Below are 18,512 nucleotides of genomic sequence, written 5' to 3'. Positions count from 1 at the left end.
AGGTAGAGGGGGCTGGCTAATGGGCTTCCAGCTCCCCTCCTCCGCCCGTGCCGCTGCTCCCAGAACCTAGCCTTGCAGGAGCAGAGTCAGTTGTGGGGCAGGGGCGTTGGCCAGTGGCCCATGGGCACGCTGAGTACCTTGGAGATGCGGAAGAAAGCTGTCGGGTGGGCGCATGGGGCCCAGAGGCGGCACCTGGGCTTGCAGTGCAGATTTGGAGCTGCCTGAATTGGGACTGTCCGGGAATCCCTGAGAGTGGAGACGGAAGGAAAGGCTGTGGGGTTGGGGCTCAGGGATGGCGGGGTGGAGGGCGAGGAAGCTGCGGAGGGGCTGCCTGGAAGAACTAGAGTGAGAGATGAGAGGAGGCCAGGCTGACGGCTCCTTGGCTTTGGGCTTTGGTGACCGGTCACCCAGGCAGAGCCGTTATGGTGCAGTGACAGGTAGAGATCCTTTTTAATGTTCTCGAAGGTTGTAGTAAAATCCTGCCTTCTGTTTCCTCCCCCTGCTTGCACTACTGCCTTTTTCTTGCTGTGGCTGACTGTGTTTGGTTACCCAACAGTACGATGAGGATGAAAAGGGGAAGAAACAGACTCAAGACCACACGTCAAAAAACAGGTTTAAGATATTGAGGAAGCAACGTTAGCGAATGACGTGTAGATGGAAATCCAGTGAGAAGCGAAATCCTCTCTGTTCCCAGAGCTGCTCAGTGTTCTTTGCACGCATTTGAGACAAGGAAAAGCGGCCGTGGTGCTTCTGAGGAGCCCAGCTGAGACCTTGCCTGCCTTGGACCTTGGTAAACAAGACCTTGAGGCTCACTGCAGGGCTTTGCCAGCCAACACTCAGCCGTGGGGCAGACTCCTGGCCTATGGTCATTTTGCTGCCGCTTCCCCTCCTGTGAGAGGCAGGTAGTTTGGAGTGAGACAGGAAGTGCCACGGGAGTGCATTTCAGCCCTGTGGGCCGTTGCTGGGTGGTGAGGCTTCCCCCTTTGAGCCCTCCAGCCGGGAAGGTTGGGAGGAAGCAGTTGATTTGGCTCCTGGTCGCAAGTGGCCTCGGTAGCTGTGGTGACTCTGAACTGTGCCCTCATCCTCCGCCAGCAACCTTCCACTCATCTGCCATGCCACGGAAGGCTGCCACCTCGCAGATAATGCTGTCACTGATGTCCCCATTTGCCATGGTGGATTGTGATGTTTGGTTTCCATGTTCTTTTTATGTCTGGCTTTGCAAAACCTCACATGGCTTCTCTTCTTCTTCCTTATGTAGCCCTTTGCGGAATAATTTCAGGGTTGCCAAGAAGGTAAGTTGGAGAAAATATTTGTGGTTATAGTACTTCCAGGTCAGTGCATTGAAAATGAAAGACTCTTCCCAAAACCATGGAGTGTCCTGCTGAGCAAATATGTTTGCCTGAAGGCGTAACAAAGTGTGCCACCCCAGCCACAGCCTCAGGGGACAAGAACAGCCAGCCTCCTGCTCTTGCCTTGGCTTTCCCTCTCCCTGCCACCCTCCCCCAAACCCCTACCCCATTCCCAGACAATGGTGCCTTTTGCCCTGTTCTTTGTAGGATGTGTGAAGACCACTGAGAGTTCAGGAGGTGGGTGGCTAGTGCAGGTGACAGCTAGAAATGGGACAAGGCATGTTTGCTTTCTGGACCCCCAGCTTGGTGGCAGCAGATTCCGACTTGCCCCAGAAAGAGACCTTCGAGATACTTGTAATATTGGAATAAACATGGTGCCTCTTGACCGAGGATAGTAGGACCTGGCAGTAGGTCAAGTTTGGATGGGTGGGAAGCTGCGGCAGAGGCAGCACGAGGTTGGCGTGGGCTGACTGGTCGGGTCCTGTGAGGGGTTCAGCTGTGAGAGTGAGGTGTGTGTGAATTTTTATTTTAGGTGACTTGTGTTTTCAGAACTGAGGGTTTGGTGATGTTCTCATGGCTGCTAACTTTTTTTTTTTTTTTTAAGATTTTATTTATTTATTTGACAGATAGAGATCACAAGTAGGCAGTGAGGCAGGCAGAGAGAGAGGGGGAAGCAGGCTCCCCGCTGAGCAGAGAGCCTGATGTGGGGCTCCATCCCAGGACCCTGAGATCATGACCTGAGCCGAAGGCAGAGGCTTAACCCACTGAGCCACCCAGGCACCCCACGGCTGCTAACTTTTGAAACTGGTATGTTCCTCCAAGGCAGTGGTAGGGAAGGCAGTTGACTGCAACCTGGAAGGTGTCTGAAAAGTGCAACCTTAGAAAACGTCACGATGTTGCAGTTGGTCATCAGCCCAGGCCACAGAAGCTACTTGCTCCTTGTTAGAGCTAAAACAGAATTATTTCAGAAACCTGGAAGGTTGCTGGCGGAGGATGAGGGCACAGTTCAGAGTCACCACAGCTACCGAGGCCACTTGCGACCAGGAGCCAAATCAACTGCTTCCTCCCAACCTTCCCGGCTGGCTTTGTGGTTTAGAAGAGGGGAGGTGCCTTTTGGGGTAGGAGCTCTGGGAGTGGATGAGGTCTGAGCGCTGGCAGCGCTTGGGGATAGTGGGGACTGCCACAGATTGTGGTGCTGGTGGTGACACGTTCCATGTGTCCTGTGGGGCGAGTGGGTATGGTTTGCTGCTTTGGGGCTCCTGTTTAGAAGGGGCATGTGTGGTAGGATTTGCTGATGTTCGCTGAGGGGGACTACCTGTGCACAGGGGTCTGCGGCCCCCCAGCCTACACTTGCCGCGTGCCATCGTCTCTGACAACGGGCCCCACTGCTGGCTGGTGGTGACACATTCTCTCCTCCCCTCAGCCTGGCCATTCACTGTCCTTCCGTTCCGTGTGGTTCATCTGGACCCTGTCACACTGCCTCTGGGCAGGGCTGTCTCTGGGGTTGGCGTGGGATGTGCGAGGTGGGCTCTGTGGATTCTGCAGCCCACCACAGGGACAGTGACCTGTCTGGCCTGCAGATACGGGGATGCGGGCATATCACATCCTTGTCCAAATTTAGGGTTGTCGTCAGGATTGGAAGAGTGTTCTGCTCTGGAAAGCACAATGCCAGTGCTGTCAGTGGCATTATTGTTGGGAGGACCTGAATGGGCTGGGCATGAGGTGCCAAGCAGAACCTTCTGCCTTGGGAAGGATGGTTCCGTCCTCTATCTCTCTGTGCGTGAATCTTCTCAGGGGCTTGTTCAAATGCATCTCTGGTCTGGGAGGACTGGGCTGGACCCAGATTGTGCCCATCCACGCAGCTCCAGTGACCCCAGGGCTACTGAGCCCCAGGTCACACTTGAGAGTAGTAAAGGTCTAGCTCAGCTGTCTGGAGGGCAAGTCAGGATTTCAGACATTCGGTCACAGGAGCTGACGTCCGGTTGGAGAAAATATGCAGATCTAGGAGGGAAAAGCAGCTCTCAGACGCGTGGAAGCTGTTTTCCTGTCAGGAGGGTGGGTGCACGCTGTTGCGGTGGGTGCCGGAACTTTTACATGCAACATTGAATTTGTTGTTCCGTCTTTATGATACTGCTGGGATGCCGAGGCACGACTGTCCTCTTCATTTTACTGAGGGGAGAAGGAACTTTCGGTGTTATCCTCTGCTCCCAGGTGGGCTGAGCCCAGGTGAGGGTCTGACGCCTCCCCTGCAACAAAGAAGTGTCCTAATCCCTGAGTACCAGCCCTTCCTTCCTGGGCTCTTGTCGCATGTGCATGTATGGTCGGCCTCACAGTTGTTTACAGCTCTGGTCTAATCACCATGGAGTAAGCTACGCACAAGAAAGTGTACAGTGAGAGACCCTCACCAGAGTCAGGCTAATAAACATACACGTCATTTCCAGAAGTTTCTTTTTGCCCCTCTGTAATCTTCCCTCCAGGCCTAACCCAGTCCCCAGGCAACTGCTGATCTGCTTTCTGTCACTGTAGAATTTGCTTGTCTTTTCTAGAATTTTGTGAAATCACACACTATGTACTATTTTTGTTGTTGTTGTTTTATTTTGGCCTGAGCTCTTCTCTCATTCAGCCTATTTATTTTCAGATTTCATGCATGTTATGTGTATCAGAAGTTCATTCTTCTTTGTTGCTGAGTTTTAGTTCCATTTCATGGATATACTATGATTCATTTATCATCCCATGTGTTGATGGACTTTCAGGTTAAGAATCTGCCAAAATAGTCTTCCAAGGTGATTATACTGTGTTATATTCCCATCAGCAGTGAGTGAGAATTCCTTTTGCTCCACATCTTGGCCGGCACTTGGTATGGTCAGTCTTTTTAATTTTGGCCATTTTAATATGTATGTAGTGATATTTCATGTTGGTTGTAAGCATTTTCCTAGTGACTAATAATGCTCTGCATCTCTTGATATGTTTATTTGCTGTGCATCTCTCTCTTCTTTGATGAAAGATTTGAATATCCTTCAGACCATTTTCCCCATTATTTTCCCTTGGATTCCTTGCCTAATCATTGAGTTGAAGAGTTTTTTAATGTATTCTCAATGCAAGTCCACTCTTAGATATATGATTCATATATATTTTCTTTCTGTGGCTTGCCTTTTTTTCCCATAAGTGTCACGTTTTAAAGAGCAAAGATTTTCAATTTTGATGAAATCCAATTTTATGTTTTTCTAAATTTTGTTCTTTTTCTCTCCTATTTTTAGTCTTTCCCAAACTCAAGGTCACTAAGGTTTTCCTCCTGTGTTTTCTTCTAGATGGTCTATAGTTTTAACTAATTCTTACATTTAGGTTTATGATCTATCTGGTGTTAATATTTGTGTATTTTGTGAGGCAGAAGTCAAGGATTTTGTTTCTTGTTGTTTGCATATGGCTGTCCAATTATTCTAGCACTATTTGTTGAAAGATTATTCATTCCTGATTGAATTGCCTCAACACCTTTAGGAATCAGTTGACCATGAATGTGTGTGTCTATAATGGACTCTCTTCTATTCCATTGATCTGTTTATCTGTCTTTACTCTAATACCAGATTGTCTTGATTATAATATTCTGGTTTTCTTTTTTTCCAAGTTTGTTGGCTATTCTAGGGCCTATGTGTGACTCATTACACATTTTATAACAACTTGTCAATTTCTCTGAAAGAACCTGCCAGAATTTTCATTGGGATTGCTCTGAAGCTATATAGATCAGTCTGGGGGAGAAATTTAACACTATTATTGACTCTTCCAATCCATTTATTCGGCATATCTCTCCATTAATTGATGCCTCTTTTAATTTTTCTCAGTCATGTTTTGCACTTTCAGTGTTGCACATTTCATTGTTGACCTTTTCAAATCTTTTGTCAAACGTATCCGTAAGTACTTAATATTTTTAATTGCTATTATAAATGGAGTTGGGTTTTTTTTTTTTTTTTAATTTCATTTTCTGAGTATTTGTTGCCTGCATATAGAAATAGTCAGATTTCCAATGAGCTTGTATCCTGCCACCTTGCTGAACTCATTTATTCTGGTAGCTTTTTAAAAATAGGCATTATATGATTTTCTGCAGCGACTATACTGTTGTTTGTGAATACAGTTTTACTTCCTTTTTTCCAATCTGGATGCCCCACGCCCACCTTTTTCTTGCCTTATAGCATTGCCTGGAGCCTCCTGACAAGACTGACTACAAGTGGTAAGCACCTATCCTTTCCGGCACATGTGAGGGGGAAACATGGAACCATTCACCATCAAGTATGATGTCAGCTGTGGGCATTGTTGAAGCACTTACCAGGCCACGGAGGTTCTCTTCTATTCCTAGTTTGCTGAAAGTTTTTATCAGGAAGAAATGCCCAGTTCTGTCAAACATTTTTTCTCTATCTTTTGGAACACTCATAAGGCTTTTTTCATTTTCAGCCTTCATAATAAGACAAATTACATTGATTTTTCAAATGTTATCTTTCTCCCCCACTTTAATTTCTAGTCTCCTTTTCTTATGATAGCTTCTTTCCTGGGTTAGGCATGAAGATTTTCCTTATTCTAATTGTTCTGTTGCCCTCCTTCAAGCCAGCTGTTTCTGCCCAGGTCACCAGTAGGACTTGTTAATGGCCTGTTGCGTGGAGTCAGGCATGGGCTGACTGCGCAAGATTAGCAGCTTAGGTCAGTAGTGAACCTGTGGCCAGATGTTTAATGGGTGCCCTGGTTTCCATGCTGGAGAAACAGCATAATACCTCCTGTGGGGATCTGTGGTCTCAGAAGAGACTGTGGTATGGTAAGGGACAGATGCCCAGCACAGTGCTGGCCAGGCAGTGGGTACTGCCTGCCTGCCTCTCCAGGAAGTTTGGAGCTTACATCTTCTTGAGGACACTGAGCTGTTGAGCTCATTTTCCTTAGAACCTACAGAACACCCACCTCCTCCCAGACCTGACAGGGTAGGAGTGTGTGGGCATGTTTCCCTGTGAGCTTTGAAGCACAGCGCGTGCTGCTTGTCTTGGAGATAGCCTGGCCTTATGCAGCCCTCTCTGTGGGACCCTGAGAGGGTCTGTGCCACTGTGTGGGAGCCGCAGTGCCTCACCACTGTCTCGTCCTCTTCAACCCCAGTGGCTCTGGCATCTGTTTCTGGGACAGGATGGCCTCATCCAGAAAAGTGCACAAGTTGTGAGTGTTACATTTTATGGAATGCTTATGAAGTGAACATGCCTGAGTGCCCCCCCACCCCCACCGCCTGCCATCCAGGGCAAGGAATAGAGCATTTCCCCAGAAGCTGCTCTTGCTCCCTCTCCTAGCAGCTCGCCACCCCCAGTTTGCCCTGACTTCAGTCATCACTGAGAAGTCTGACCTGCTCGTGAGCTTTCGCTCCAATACAGAATGTATTCTTTAGTGCCTGGCTTTATCACCAGATGCTGTTTTGAGATTTATCTCTGATGTTTTGTTCATTCCATGCTGAATGGATAGAGCATGATTTAGTCACCCATGATGCTGGTGATGGCCTTTCAGGTGGTTTTTAGTTGGCGCTGTTCTGAATATGTTCTCCATGCACGGGTGTTTGTGTGACTGTTGTTATGTACCTCAGAGTGGAGTTGTTGGTTCGTGGGGTATGAGTGTCTATCCTTACACGACGTTTGACACAGAATGTACACTCTACTTCCTGCTCTGTGAGTGTGTCCTTGGTTCTCTCCATGGCAGCGCCCGTTACAGGAATGCCCACTGAGAAAGTCCCTGTGCCCACTGTGGTTCCTCCAGCTCCACACACAGCCCTTGAGTTGCAGGGCAGCAGGTGAGGGGAGGGGTGGCCTCGGGCCTGATCCCTCCCAGGTGTAGGAGGCGACTCCTTTCTGGGCGCTTACGGTGTGCCAGGCAGCATTCTGGGTGTTCCTGTGTGTCTCTTTTTCCCCTTGCAGGAGCCTGTAGGAAGCCTCTGTCCATCCTCCCACTTAGTGGCCGAGGGAACAGTTGAATGGGCTGGGTGGGTGGGCTCCGAGCCATCTGCTGATCTCTGGAGCTTTAGGCCCTGGAACACTCAGTATGGAGATCATGGCCTAGCAGGAGGCCTTCACCCTGTGTAGGACAGGCACACACACCCATCCTTAACTACGTTTAGGGCCTGGTGAATTTGTCTATCTGTCAGGTTCTCATTTAAAAGGGAGACAGTTCCTTGATACTTTGAACCCTGAGACTTGCCAAATGACTGCGGCCCACACCTAGGTTCTGGCAGTTCTTTTGCTCTTTTCATGTCCACCCAACTCAGAAGGTTTGTGGTGACCCCGTGGGAGTGCTCAGGACAGTGAGGGCTGCCAGACCCTGCACGTCATTTACCTGTCAGTAACATATTCTTGCTGCTTATCAGGGGCGCCCTGGATTTTACCCCGTGTCGCATGGCAGCCTCGGGAGTGGGGCCAGTTCTCGGCTTGTGTTCCCTCCGAGAAGGGGTGTGTCTTTGGTTCCGTACCCTGTAATCCTTCTCTTCTAAAAGAGCTTTCTGGATGTTGCCATGGTTCTGGGCTGCTTGTACCAGGGTTCCCGGCAGCTCAGCTGAGCCTCAGTTTTGATGTACCCCCTATATTGTGTCTGTCCTTGCCTTTGGCCATCTCCACCCATCCCTCAGGACTGGGCCATACATGCCTTCCTGTGTACTCCAGGCCTGCAGTAGGTGCTCAGAAAGCATTTGGTGACTTGTTGAGGGGAATTCTGGAATATCCTTGGCTCCCAGGATCTTACAGCAGCGCAGGTTGGCGGACTGGAGGCTGGCTCCATGCTGGGCACTGCAGTGCCTCAAGGGCTCTTAGTGACCACAGAGCAGGCTGCTGGTGAACTTGCAGTGCCCACCTGACCTGGCCCCCATGAGCACAGAGTCTCTCAAGATGGTGGTCAGCGTGCTATTCAGGATCTACAGAGATGATCTGTGATTTTCCCAACATTCCGCCCGGGCTTCCCCTCTCTTGGAGGAGGAACTGGGCTGATTAGTGGCTGGTCTTGCTTAAGTCTTAGTTGGACAGCATTAGAGGGCTAGGTTGGGCCCCACTGTTTCTTTGACAGGTCCACTTCCTGGCCCTTCTCTGTCCAGCCCCACCACTGGGTGTTTGACTTGGGGGCACAGGAATGCACTGTCAATCTGTATTTTACTTCACAGTCCCTCAGAGGTTGGTCCGTATCAGTTCCTAAAAAGCTGGCCAGTTCTCTCTTTGGATTGCCTATATTCTGCATGCATGTGGGTCAAGCACTGTGTGTGCCCCTCCCATTGGCATTAGGCCCTCTGTCTTGCACAGCTGGTGTTCTTACTGGCTGTTCCTACAGGAGTGTGAGGATGGGAGGGGGAAACCCTGACCTGACCACGAGTGCTGTCATCAGATGCTCTGCTAGCCAGCCCTTCTGGGAGCATGTGTGGCAGAAAAGAAAATGCTCTGCCCGGCTTTCTGACTTTATAGTTGTATCAGTGCAGGAATGAACCAGCTCACAGATGACATATTGAGAGCTCTTGTGCTCTCAGAAGGGGCTGGATTATAATGAGAACTGTGTGTGTGCTGTTGACCTGACTCTGAGTTCAGGAAAGTTTAAGTACATAGTTCTGTTGGGAAGAGCTGCTGTGATAAAAAGCAGGAGGGAGAGAGGGAGAGTTTGGGAGCTGGGGATGCAGGGGGAGTGCTGCCTCTTCCCCTCCCGTGTTCCTCTCCTCCATGTCCCCCTCCGTATCTGTTAGCCTCTTGGTGACAAGCTGGATGGATGGCTGCCTCACTGCTCGCTTGTACTGCTTCTGTTTGCATGCTGATGGGGAGCTCCAGCTGCTGCTGTGGGATATAGGTCCTGCTCTGCCTGCTCCCGGGGCTCAGGCTGGGGTTTCCGTCCCCTGGGCCGAGTTGCAGCTGTAGTTATGTGCTCTAGCTGGCCCCAGGTGCTCTGTGGGCTGTGAGTGTGACACGGCCATGCAGGCAGTGGCCCTGCTCCAATTGTGGACGCTCCAAGGGAGCATATGGGCCCCTCTGATGAGGAAGTGCTTTTGTGCTTTTGCAAGTGGTGAGCTTGGCAGCTGCAGCTGGGACATGGCACTCACTGCTGCCCGCCTCCTCCCCGCCAGCTGTGTCATTCTCCCTCTAAGAAGCCATGTGTGAGTGAGATTTCACCCTGTGGGTGTGAGACTCCCACTGGGGTCCTGGCAGCGGAAGGCACCTCGGCCAGGCCGAATGCAGACAACCTGAGGGAGCTTCCTCTTGCTCCTGCCTGGCTGTGGAACCAGCCAAAGCAGAGCAGGGCCAGGAGGATGCACCTTCCAGAGCCAAGAGGGAGGCTCAAGACACACTGACCTCTCGGGAGACAGGGGGACACGGGCTGGGCTCAGCCAGGATCGCTGGGGGAGGCAGGGGCTGCCATTTCTTGTGCCATCTTGCGCCAGAGCAGGTTGAGCCACAGAAAGAATGGCGCCCACCTGGGAACACCTGTGCCGCTCATCAGAGGCAGGAAGACTTTTGGTGTGCGCCGCTACGCTGTTGCTGTTTACCCAGTGGCCTCTTGCTTAGGATGAGTGCTGGGCGGACCGAAGCCCCGTCTGTGGTGGGTATGTGCGCGGGTCTCCCTAGCTCGAGGCTGCCCTGGAGGGAAGGGAGAGGCAGCCCAGAAATCTGGGCACAAAGCCACAGGCCCTCTGTGGCTTCAAGAAACTCTGTAACCTGTGCACTTAACCTGCTGTGGCAGATCAGGAAGAGTATGTGGGCGGGGTGCCAGCATCACCAGCCGGGTGGCATCTCGCCCCACCTGGTAAAGGACCAGCTGGACTGTGTGTGATGAGCAGACCTGTGCCAGGCTAATGTAAGACTGTTCTCTGCCACCTTCTAGCTGTGTGCTGAGCCCTGGATCCCCAGGACCTTCCCAGACCCTCGGCTTCCTCACCTGTAAAGTGGGCTTGCAAGGACAGAAAGTTAGAGAGCTTAGCCCCTGGAGGAAGCCAACAGGTGGTGGCCCTGTGAGAGTCGGGCTGCGGTGGGCCTGCCCCAGCTCACTGACCGTGGGCCCCATCAGTGCTCAGACCTCAAGGAGCACTGGGTTTCCCCTGTGTCAGCATGGCTGCACACATCCAGCTTCATTCCTGAGAGAATGGGGATTTAAGGCAGGGCGGGAGCCCTTGAAGTATGGAGGAAAGAACAGTGAGCAGCGGGCCTCACGGACTCTGCAGCTCAGTGTCTTGGTTCCTTGTTTCACGTGGAGTTGGAAATCCCCCACAGAGTGGTAATTACTCAGGGCCTGGGATTTACCTACATCGCCCCTGAAATAGGGGAGGAGGGGGCTGGTCGATGGCAGGTGTACCCCACTGTGCTCGCCCCAGCTCTTAACACGGATCCAGGATCAGACCAGTGATCTGATTCACAGAGCAACTTTCAGACGTGTGATGTGGGCCGGTTAAAATGCTTTTTCCGTTGGGGTTTGGTGTTAAAAATGATTCCATGTGCCCTGTTGCAGGCAGGTTTTCTGAAGCTGGTCTAGTGTCCTGGACTCTGGAGGAGCCAGTGATGTCACTAGGCTTCAGAGGGCTGCCACCGGGCGGAATTGGTGGGCTGTCCCTTTGCTGGGTTACTGTTGCTCTTTACCATGTTTCACCCTCCCCGGATGGGGTGACCTGAACTGGGACCACTGTGAGATGCCCCTAGACTCTGACCGACCTTCCCCTGGCTTCTGACCTCATGCATGTGTGAACACGTACATGCCAGCCTCCAAAGACGGGTAAGGGCTTTGGTGTGGCCTGGGGCTTATTGTCATGTCAGAAGCCTGGGTGCTGGCTCTCCCTCCCTGGCCTCAGCACTCTGGGAACCCAGCCACAGAACCTGCCCTCTCCGTGGGTGTAGCCACCCCCAGCTCTGGAGAGCCCCTCAGGAAGCTGTTTGGCCCCTATCTTGATGGGTGCCCTCCTAGACCTGAGGCATCCTCCCTATTTGAGGGCAACGAGCTGGTCTCAGAAGCATGAGGAATCAGGCATGGCCGGGGTTCCAGATGTCTGTGGGCTCTGTGCAAGGAGGCACGGACCCGCCTCAGAGAGCAGATCCCAGATCCCCTTCGCCGCCGGGGGTGTGGGCAGTCTTTACACCGAGTCTGTTGAGCTGCATCTGAGCTACTTGCAAGGCGCTCGGTGAGAAAATCCAAAGGTTGCACCAAATAGAAGGTGCCCTATAGTTTGAATCAGAGGTTGAGGGGGCCAGCATCCCACCAGCCCTCGGCCTCCCTCCCCGTGCAGGTACCACATGGTGTAGGGAGAAGCCACCGTGTGGGACTGGAAAGCAGGGATTTCCTCACTTCACCTCCATGCGGCTACCAGCGGCCATCTCATTCCACCTCCAGTGACAGTCGTGTCCCATCCCCATGTGAGGAAATACGTGTACTTTGTAACGCTTTAGATTTGTGGCCAGTTTTTTCTTTTTTCTTTTCTTTTCTTTTTTTTTTTGAAAGATTTTATTTATTTGAGAGCAAGAGAGCAGGCACGAACTGGGGAAAAGCAGAGGGAGAGGAGAAGCCGACTCTCTGCTGAGCAGGGAGCCTGACACGGGGTTCGATCCCAGGACCCTTCAGTCATGACCCGAGCTGAAGGCAGACGCTTAACTGACCAAGCCACCCAGGCATCCCGATTTGTGGCCAATTTCAAACATAGAAGTAGAGAGAATAATGTAGCCGTGCCCCAGCTTCAGTAGAAATCAGTTTAGAGCCAGTCGGCATCGCTGCATCCATCCCCTTTCTGCTGTCCACACCCAAGTTTATCGTTTCTCCAGTGAACATTGAGAAACGGGTCATGAAATGCTGGGGGGTGAGCGGTGCCCCTTTAGTGGATCCCACAGAGCGCAGTGTGCATGGAGGGCTCCTCGCTGCTCCTGCGTGGCCTGGCAGAGTGAGGAGACCGGGATGTCACCAGCCTCCCGCGCGAGTGGTGCGCTCGCGCTCTGGCTTAGCTCAGGCTGCTTCTGCGGGTGCCATCCCCTCCTGTGTGCATCCAGCCCCCTTCTTGCCGTGCAGCAAATACCGCTGGTTAGCCAGCCTGGCTGGAGCAGCTACTGAGCCTGTGCTGAGGGTCTCCCCAGGAGGAAAGGCCTTTCTGCTTCTTAGTGCCTGCTCTTGGTTCTCATGTTGTGGGAAGACCCCAGAAAAGCCCTGGGAACTGGGGTTGGTGGTGAGGAGCATGTATCCCTGGGGTGTCCCATAGGTGTGAGCACGAATGTGCTTTCTCTCTCCCTGTCCCGGAGCTGGGAGGTGCCTTGTTTAGGGATGCCAGAGACACTGGCTGGTGGAGCTGCCCCTGTGATGCTGACTTTCCTGTCTTATGGAGTGGACGTGATTATGGCCCTTGAGCCTCCAGTCTAGGATCTGCAAGCGCTCAGTGAGGTAGTTAAGGAGTCTTCTGGCCCTGCCTGCTCCCTGCACTTCCAGAGTGGCCCTCCCCCTCTCCTGATACCTCCGTGCCCAGCTGCGTTGGGCACACCACCACCCTGCGGGCTCCTTGGCTAGGTGAGTAATTACTTCCACTAAAGAGGGCAGTCCGCTAGAGAATAAGTGGGCCGAGATGGGGAGCGGTTCACATGGGACATCCTCATTGGTAGAAAGGGGAGGTGACATTTGGCTTTGTTAACTGTTACATATATACAAATTAACTTGCATCTACTGAAGGAGCCCTATGGAGAAAATGAGAGACTCTGGGTGCTCAGGCATTCTTCATTTGTGAGTTCTGTCCCTTTTGGGAAAACCCTTTGGTTTTGAGAGGTATTCTTGGTTTTGTTCTTGTTGAGAACAAATCCTGAGGGAGATAGCCAATGCACCTGGCTCCTCCTGACAGCAGGAGGCTTGTATGTGGCCCCGGAACTCTGGCCACCAGAAGTGCCCAAAGGCCCCCACTGCGGGCAGTGCCGGGGGCTGCCCAGAAGCTTCTTCCCTATACAGGAACAGAACAGCGTCTGTGCTGTGATTGTGGCACCTGCAGCCGGGTGCCAGGAGGGACCCAGGACGGGCCGAAGACAAGTGGTCTGTGGGTGTCACAGCAGCAGTTTAGGTCCCATACAGTGGCCGAAGCTGAAAGGCGGGTCGTGTAGGAGCCTGCTCACTTCCCCGCCATCTGCTTTTCCTCCGGGTGTCCTTGCTCATTCCACTGTCTTCACTCTGGTCCTCTCTCTCCCCTCCAGAGCTTTGGGGCCATGTCACCATCTCCCTAGGTGCTAGGACGTCTGCTGTGGACACCCTGGGACAGGCCCACTCGGGTCCTGCCCTCTCTGTACGCATGCCTGGTCTGCCTTCCACTTGACACTGACTTCCCTGGCCCGAGGGCCTCGTACTGGGGCTTTGCAGGCCTGGAACCTGGTTGGGAGCCTCCTGATGGACATCTCATCCTAGGAGGCCTGGCTGCTTCTGTGTGGGTGGGTGTGTTGGGGAGGCTGGTTCAGGAGCTTCCATCTTAGAGTGTCCAACCCAGGCAGAGCCACAGGCTGGCTGGGGTGACACTGCATATTAGGTCTGAGACCAGAGGCCAGGCTGGGCCTGGTGCTGCACAGACTCCTGCCTGTCGGGTGTGGTGAGCGTCAGGGCACAGGGCCAGACTCCTTGGAGCATTTATCGGGGTCCGCTTCCTGGTCCTCAGGAGACTGGCGGCACTTGGAATGCCCAGGTAGTGCTTCCCACTCAGTGCTCCATGCCCTCACCATCATCCCTTCAGGGTGGGGCAGAGCCAGAGGACTGAGCCCCCGGGACAGTCCTGAACTTGCAGGTAGCCAGGGCAGAAAGAGGTTAGGCAGAGGTAGCATTTTCCACAGGGCTGGGAGCCGGAGAGCCTGCTCCAAGCCAGACTGCACACGGCCTCAAGTGTGGGAGCTGCTCAGGCAGGACGGCGGGGCCTGCAGACGTCCCCTTGCCCACTCCGGCACAGCTCCCAGGGGCGGCTCCAACTGCGCCAGGTCTCTGGTGCTAGCTGGCTACCAGCCTCCGGGGTTGCCCAGGTGTTCTGCCTCCCCCCTCCTGTCTGGCAGCGGGACAGCGTCTGCCCAAGGACAAGGACAGTCTGTGCTGCCGAGCTCGCTCTGCAGGGACTGTGGTTCAGGAGTGTGTGGGTCCCAGGGCTCTAAATATACCCGGGTGAGGTCACTGGGGTGGAGACAGGCCATGTGGCAGGCTCAGGACCCCATCAGGGCTGGAATCCCAGGGCTGGGGACAGGGAGTGGGTGGCCTTGCTGTCCCTGTGGTACTGGCCTCCTCACTGTGCGGTCTCCTCTTGCGCCAAGTCCCTGTCCGTGGCACGTCAAAGGTATGTGAAAGAAGGATGAAGAGTGTCTCCTCTCCGACCCCTTCCTTCAGCATAGCTTGGGGTAGATTTGGGGGGCCATCTAGATGTGTGCATTCGCGGGCACAGCCCTGAATGAGAACACTGTGAGGGGAGACCTTTGTTGCCAAGGGGTGGCTTGGGCCCCCTGGCAGAGGGGCAGCCTTGTGGGAGCTCTGTCTGGCACAGTGAGGGTCACTGGCGTGCTCTGTGGTCACTGCAGTTCACACTCAGAAAAGACAGAGAACCTGAGGCGGGTGGAGGGGACAGCTGCCTTCAGCTGGAAATAAGGCAGATAAGCTGGGAATCCACATGGTCGGCAGAGTCACAGCCAGCCCCCACGGATGTCTACATCCTAGTCCCCGGAAGCTGGCCATGTGGTACCTTACATGGCAGGAGGGTGCACATGTGAGTGAGGGTGCAGACCTGCATGGCACAGGTGGACCCAGCCGCAGCCCGTCATTAGAAGCGGACCCTTTCCTGGCTGGCTCAGAGGTGCAGTGGGAGGACTTGGGCCTGTTGCTGGCTTGGGAGGTGGACTGAGGTGCCATGAGCTGGGGAATGCAGCGCCCTCCTGAAGCTGGAAATGGCCTTCAGGTGACAGCCGGCCAGCAGGAAAAGGGGGCCCTCGCTACAGCAAGGAGGATTAAGTCGTTCAGCACCGAAGGAGTAAGAAACCGCTCTCGAGAGCTTCCTGAAAGGAGGGCGGCATGCCTGCACCTGGATCTCAGCCTGGGGGGACCCAAACCACACTCCTGCCCTCCGGAACTTAACTGATGTATACATGCATGGTGTTGGAGCCACTCAGCTTGGGATCCTGTGGGATCATTCTGGCAGCAGAGGAAACCAGCGCATCAGTACTGGCAAGGATGTGGAAACAGGCTTCCCCACCTTCCTCTCCTGCAGTGGGCGTGGAACGGGGGGGCCTCCCCGGCGGCTCACTACAGTCATTCATGGCCACAGTGCCAGGAGCCCCTCTAGCAGCTCGTGTGTTAGCCCAGATTTGCCTCGAGTAAAGTTGAGCGTTGCAGCCTTGTTTGTGACAGTAAGTGGAAAAGGAGGGACACGGCACTGCTCAGTGGGGCCCTCCCTCCCCTGAGCCCATCCTGGAAGGAAGAGCTAAGGAGGTCTGTGGTGTTGGGTGTTTCTGATGTTAGTGAGAAAAAGTAAGGCATAGAGTCATGTTTTGCTTTTTTTTTTTTTTTTAAGTGTGTGTTAAGTATATACACAAGCTTCTATATGCAAGGAGTATTTTGGGGAAAGATACAGGGCAATACCACAGTGGCTGGGGGGGAGATGTGTCTTTCCTTGTGCCCTTTCGCATGCCTGCATAGCTTCGTTCCAGTGTGTGTGGGCGTGTGATGTGCTCACTGTGCAGTCTTGGGGCGGGGGGGGCTTGCTCAAGGCAAGGGCTCCCCTGTCTCGCCAGCCCACCAAAACCTGCAGCTGCTTGGGGCGGGGGTGGTGGTGGTGGTGGTGGTGGTGTTGAGCCGCAGGAGCTTGCTTTCTCTTCTGGAGCCGAGCCCCTCACTGGGCATGCTCCGTCGGCATGCGCTTTCGGGCTGAGGTTTGCTTCTTGTGGTAAGCAGAAGTTCTTAATCTTTGTGAAGCCTAGTTTGTCAGTATTTTTTCTTGGGCAGTTACTGCTTTGGGGGTTCTGAGAAATCTTTGTCTGCCCCAAGGTTGCAGAGATAACTGCCCTGTGTCTTCTAAAAGACTGAGTTCTTGCTTTCATATTTAGGTCTGTGATTGGCTAGTGGCCAAGTCCATGACTGATCTTAAACTAAGTTTTGAGTATGCTCTGATGATCGGTGTGGCCGGATCACGGAGTGTGTTTTTTCTGTGACTCCACTCCCTGTGGTCTGAGCTTCGTCTGTCGGTGCACTGAGGCCACAAGTGGCTCGTTTCTGTTACTCTTGAATTTTTCTTTCTGCTCCTTTGACTCTTGGAAGGCACTGGTGTCATTCTAACATTTGACTACATGACCTGCACCTTTGTGTGCCATCCCCTCTTTGTACAATGTGATGATAGTACCTTCCCCATGGGGTCGTTTGATTCCACAGAGCAGTGCCACGTGGAAACGTGGTGTGAGGGCCTGGCCTACAGCAAACAGCAGACAAAGGATGGAATGGCTTGTCAGCAGGTGTGCACCTGTGAGACTACCAGAGGCCATCACACCCTAGACTTGGCGGGACCCAGAATTCCCTGGTACTCTCAGATGCCACTCCTGCCGGTTGGTGGCCATGTCCACAGGGTAGCCTCTCCTGGCTTCCGTCTGCATTCCCGCATGCCTGCAAGAGCTGAGCACAGGGGTTGTCCTCTCCTCTTGCACCTGGTGCCTGTTCTTGTGTGCTGGCCCAGGGTTTCTGTGTTCAGATACATACAGATCCTCGGGGCCATGTGGTATCCGTCTTCTCCCACTCTGTTGCATCTTGGCATCTTGGGATAAGCTTATACAAAGAGTCTTTTAATGTAGCCAAATTGATTGGATTACTGCGTGCAGTCATTCCTCGGAGATACTGTGGGTTGGGCTCCAGACCACCAACTATCACAGTAAATGGAGGCAAATGAAGTTTCTGGTTTCCCAGTGCACATAAGAATGGTGTTTTCACTATACTGTAGTCTGTTAAGTATGTAATAGTATTATATCTAAAAAGCCAATGAATATACCTTAATTAAAAAATACTTTATTATTGGGGCATTTGGGTGACATAGTTAACTCCAACTCTTAATTTCAACCCAGGTCATGGTCTCAGGATCATGAGATTGAGTCCCGCGTTGGGCTCCACGCTGGGCAGGAGCCTGCTCAAGAGTCTCTCTCTTCCTCTCCCTCCCCTGCTCTCTAAAACAAAAAAGCCCCCCAAAATCTCATTACTAAAAAAATGCTAACCATCATCTCATTTTTCAGCAAACCATAATCTTTGCTGATGGAATGTCCTGTCTCCATAGCGATAGCTGCTGACGGCTGAGGTGGCTGTGGCAGTTTCTTAAAATAAGGCAGCAGTGAAGTTTGCTGCATTGATTGGCTCTGCCTTTCACCAACAATTTCTCCACAGCATGCGATGCTGTTTGCTAGCATTTGACACACAGTAGGACTTCTTTCACAATGGGAGTCCGTCCTCTCAAATGCTGCCACTGCTTTATCAGCTCGTTTTTCTACAATACTCTCCGCCCTTTGTGGTCATTTCCAGTCTTCACGGCATCTTCACCACGAGTACATTCCAGCTCAGGAAACCATGCTCTGTGCTCATCCATTAGAAGCAACTCCTCAGCTGTTCAAGTTTCAATGTGAGGTTGGAGCAATTCAGTCCCATCGTCAGGCTCCACTTCTGATTCTAGTTCTTTGGCTGTTTCCATCACACCTGTGGTTACTTCCTCCACTGACATCTTGAACCCTCAGACATCCGTGAGGGTTGGAATCCACGGCTTCCATACTCCTGTTCATGTTCATATTTTGATCTCTTCCCAGTGGCATCTGGAATGGTAAACCCTTTCCAGAAAGTTTTCAATTTACTTTGCCCAGATGCGTCAGAGGAATGACTTTGTATGGTAGCTATAGCCTTACAAAGTGTACTTCTTAAATAATCAGACTTGAAAGTTGAAATGACTCCTCAGTCCATGGTGTGCAGAATGGGTGTTGTGACAGCAGGTATGAAAATGACATTAATCTCATGGCACATGCCAGAGCTCTAGGGTGACCACGTGCATTGTCAATGAGCAGTAATACCTTGAAAAGAATCTTTCTTCCTGAGCAGTAAGTCTCAACAGACTTAAAGTAGTCTGTAAACCATGTTACAAATTCATGTGCTGTCACCAGGCTTCGTTGTTCCCTTTCTAGAGCACAGACTGAGTAGATTTAGCATAAT

General features: G+C 52.4%; 1 protein-coding gene across 2 annotated transcripts in view; it reads left to right on the top strand.

Moving 5' to 3' along the window:
• The window catches only part of MED26 (mediator complex subunit 26), a 54,168-nt gene that overhangs the window by 28,567 nt on the left and 7,089 nt on the right, over positions 1-18,512 (top strand). Inside the window, exon 1 of one of the 2 annotated variants that reach the window (XM_059389314.1) lies at positions 5,553-5,571. The exons of the other annotated variant lie outside the window; for it this stretch is intronic. The gene's annotated coding sequence lies outside the window, so the exon portion shown is untranslated. Of the gene's footprint in view, positions 1-5,552; positions 5,572-18,512 lie in introns of those variants that run through there. 2 annotated transcript variants of the gene reach the window in all.

This window comes from Mustela nigripes, chromosome 2 (genome assembly GCF_022355385.1).
Source record: "Mustela nigripes isolate SB6536 chromosome 2, MUSNIG.SB6536, whole genome shotgun sequence".
NCBI lineage: Eukaryota > Metazoa > Chordata > Mammalia > Carnivora > Mustelidae > Mustela > Mustela nigripes.
This window is presented reverse-complemented; position numbering and strand designations above follow the sequence as displayed.